We start from the raw sequence: 4107 nt of genomic DNA on the forward strand, positions 1-4107 counted from the left end.
GTGTTGCTTCCAGTCCAGCGTTTCTCATGATGTACTCTGCATATAAGTTAAATAAACAGGGTGACAATATACAGCCTTGACGTACTCCTTTTCCTATTTGGAACCAGTCTGTTGTTTTGCTAGAGGCCAGAGGAATGATTCATAAGTGGCGGCCTAAGCAGGTCAAGGATCTGCCATGCCAGGGATAGGATTCCTGAGGCCTTCTGTTCATAGACACACCTGGCTTCCTAAGAGGACAAAACTAGAGGTAGCCACTAAAGTGGAAACCAGCATCCCTATTAAGAGTTAGGAGACTTGGTTCCAAGAGCAGCTCTGCCAGGGACTCCATAGTGGGACCTGAACAAGTCTATTGTGTCCATTCCCCTCCTCTTCTTTTTTTTTTTTTTCCTTTAAATATATGTATTTATTTATTTGACTGCACCGGATCTTAGTTATGGCATGTGATTTTTGTTGTGGCATGCGAGATCTAGTTCCCTGACCCGGGATTGAACCCAGGCCCCCTGAACTGGGAGTAAGTGTTAGTCATTCAGTCGTGCCCGACTCTGGACCCCATGGACTGCAACCCACCAGGCACCTCTGTCCATGAGATTGTCCAGGCAAGGACACTGGAGTGGGTTGCCATTTCCTTCTCCAGAGCATTTTCCCAACCCAAGCATCGAACCTGGGTCTCCTGCACTACAGGCAGATTCTTTACCAACTGAGCTACAAGGGAAGCCCAAACTGGGAGTATGGCGTCTTAACCACTGGACCACCTCCTGGTCCTTTTCAAAGGAAATAGATGAAAAATTTTCAGACCTCTGTCTGGTTCTGTGCATCCGTGACCCTCTTAAGAGTCCCTGCCTCTTCAGGGGTGATGGGAGCCAAATTGGTCATTTGGCAACTGTGAGCTCCCAGGGGATAACTACAATATTACAACCAAAATCATGGGTAGTACTGTGGGAAACCTCCAGGCTGGACTTGCAGGTGTGACAAGGTGCATGCGTGCTATCATGTCCAACTCTTTGCGACCCTTGTGGGCTTTTAGCCCGACAGATTCCACTGTCCATGGGTTTTTCCAGGCAAGAATACTGGAGTTAGACACGTACCCCTAAATCACGTTGACTAGAAATACATAAGAAAACGCCGCAACTGAAACCAACAAACTCCGTGAAGCATGTTTTCACGTCAATATAGGTATGAGAGTAGGACCATAAAGAAAGCTGATGCGCTTGAACTGTGGTTTTGGAAAAGACTCTTGAGAGTCCCGTGGACAGCAAGGAGATCCAACCAATCAACCCTAGAAAAACAAATCAGTCGTGAATATTCAAAGGGAGGACTGACGCTGAAGGACTGACGCTGAAGGTTGGCAATAGGTTGGCCACCTAATACGAAGAACCGACTATTAGAAAATATTCTAGCGCAGAAACAGAGTAAGCCTGCTCACCACAACTAGAGAAAGGCCTCTACCAGCTACAAAGACCCAATGTACCCAAAAATAAATAAAAAATGAAAAAGTAAGATATCACAGAAGAATAGCTCCTTAAGATAAATATATTTAACGTTATGAAAAACTAAAAAAAAACTCTGATGCTAAGTAAAATTGAGAGAAAATGACAGAAAATGAGATAGTTGGATGATATCAACCGACTGTACAAACACGAGTTTTATGCAAGCCTCAGAATTATAGTGGTTAGAAAAGCCCAACATACTGTAAAACCAGCCACAGAAAAAGCACGACCAAACTTTATAAGCCCAGAAGAAATTTTAAGCTTTTCTTATACAAGTAATATTCAGTCTCCGTAGAGACTGTCAAAAATTGCCAATGCCGACTGTATTTCAAGTCGTCATGGCGGGGTATTGGGAAAAGTTTTCAATTAGCAATAATCGCGCCTCGGATAAACCTCATTGGCTACGATACTGCCACTGCGCAAAGCTGGAGAACGTGAGGACGCACCCGCTTCCCCCACGGATGACAACTGCCTTTTCACTGAGGGTGAGCGACCGCCAGCGAGCTCGTGGATTGAATCTGTTTCCCTGCATACAGTTACATTTAAGGCCCATCCGCGCAGGGGGCTTCTTGTGGTTGGGCCATCTCTTGTCGAACACTATTATTTTGGAAATAAGAGCGCTCTCGCTGGGGATGCCGGGGAATGTTATGCAAATTAGCATGACGTCACAGAGACGAATCGGGTTGACTTGTACTCTGAGGAGGAAACAGAGCATCAGGAGGACCGGAAAAGCGAGGACAAACCGAAGAAGAACCAGGAATTGGAGGTGAGAGTGTGGGACCAGAAAAAAGCATTTTCAAAAACCCGAATTAAAAATTTTAATTGTTAGTATTACAAAGATAAAAAACTAGGCAGTACGAATAAAAAAATTGGATTTGCCTAACCACGTTTGATCAAGTAATCTTCATGAAAGCTTAACATAAAACGCAAAACCCAATAAATAAACGGCTAAAATAAATGAAAACAGAATGTACTCTCACAAAGCTGTTATAAATGAAAACGTGAGCCTACTTTCTCATATAGGGGCTTAACAAATACATAACTTGCCTCGAAAAAGTAGTACTTTCTTTTAAAACCGAAATTATTCAGTCTCCGTAGAGACTGTCAAAAATTGCCAATGCCGACTATATTTCAAGTCGTCACGGCGGGGTATTGGGAAAAGTTTTCAATTAGCAATAATCGCGCCTCGGATAAACCTCATTGGCTACGATACTGCCACTGCGCAAAGCTAACGAGTAACGCCCCTTCTCATCGTTCCCAATAAGCAAGGTTCCTATTTCAGAAAGGTGACTTGGCGTCTCGTGGCAAAACCCTTAAATATTGAATGAATAAAAATTAGACAACGATATGAAGAGCTCTCGGAAAGACATACGCTGATTCAGTTGCTTGATTTCGCTTAGTTTTTAGTGGAGAATGAAGCAAAGCATTGTGGGAGGGAACATGCTAATTAACTTAACTCACGACTACGAATTGGGGAGGAAAAGAAATGGGCTCTGTGTTGAGTGCTGTTCACTTGGCTTCTGATTCACGGTGTGACTATCCTCTGAAAAAGTGTTGGTTATCATTATTATTGTTGTTGTTTTTAATTGTAGCAAAGTGTGCATAACATAAAATTCGCCATTTGAACCATTTTTAAGTGTACAGTTCGGTAGCAACCATCACCACTGCAGACCTCCAGAACTTTTTCATCATCCCAAACTGTTCCCATTAAACACTAACTCCCCATTCCTCTCCCCACAACCCCTGACAACCCATATTCCACTTTCTATGAATTTAGTAGCTCAAGAATCTCATGGACAGAGGAGCCTGGCAGGCTGTAGTCCATGGGGTCGCATGAGTAGGACACAACTTAGCGACAAGACCACCACGAGTACTTCATATAAGGGAATCACACATTTATTTGACCTTTTGTATCTAGCTTATCTCAGAGCATGTTTTCAAGGTTCATCCTTGTTGTAGTATATTTCAGAATTTCATTCCTTTCTATGGCTGATATTCTACTGTACAGAATTTTGTTATCCATTTATTCTTTGACAGGAGGTTTCTTCCTTCTATTGTGAGTAATGTCTCTATGAACATTGGCATTCAAGTATCAGTTTAAGTTCTTATTTCAATTCTTTTGTGTATATATCTAGAAGTGGAATTTCTGAATCATATGGTAATTTAATATTTAACCTGAAAAGGTTTTCTCTGGGCAGGACATATTAATTCGGCAGAGAGAGGTTATTTCCACAGAAATGCCCAGCGTTTGTGAGTTTGAAGTAACAGTCACTCTCATTGTGTTGGCAAGTGGAAGGCTACTAGAAACCTTCATTGGACTTGTTTCAGCTCTGCACTATATTTTCCAAAAGACTTTTGGTTTTTGCTACTTGCCAAATTCAGACTTAAATTGAAGAAAGTAGGGAAAACCACTGGACCATTCAGGTATGACCTAAATCAAATCCCTTGATTATACAGTGGAAGTGAGAAATGGATTTAAGGGACTAGATCTGATAGAGTGCCTGATGAACTATGGAATGAGGTTCGTGACATTGTACAGGAGACAGGGATCAAGACCATTCCCATAGAAAAGAAAAGCAAAAAAGCAAAATGGCTGTCTGGGGAGGCCTACAATAGCTGT

At 42.2% G+C, this 4107-nt stretch overlaps 1 protein-coding gene across 2 annotated transcripts in view; it reads left to right on the forward strand.

Annotated features, from left to right (window-relative positions):
- Positions 1-2174: 2174 nt before the first annotated feature.
- The window catches only part of SIRT4 (sirtuin 4), a 16765-nt gene continuing 14832 nt past the window's right edge, over positions 2175-4107 (forward strand). Inside the window, exon 1 of one of the 2 annotated variants that reach the window (XR_824216.1) lies at positions 2175-2253. The gene's annotated coding sequence lies outside the window, so the exon portion shown is untranslated. The remainder of the gene's footprint in view (positions 2254-4107) is intronic. The other variant, XM_010828621.1, reaches the window with a different exon arrangement.

Source organism: Bison bison, unplaced genomic scaffold, assembly GCF_000754665.1.
Source record: "Bison bison bison isolate TAMUID 2011002044 unplaced genomic scaffold, Bison_UMD1.0 scf7180017864495, whole genome shotgun sequence".
Lineage (NCBI taxonomy): Eukaryota > Metazoa > Chordata > Mammalia > Artiodactyla > Bovidae > Bison > Bison bison.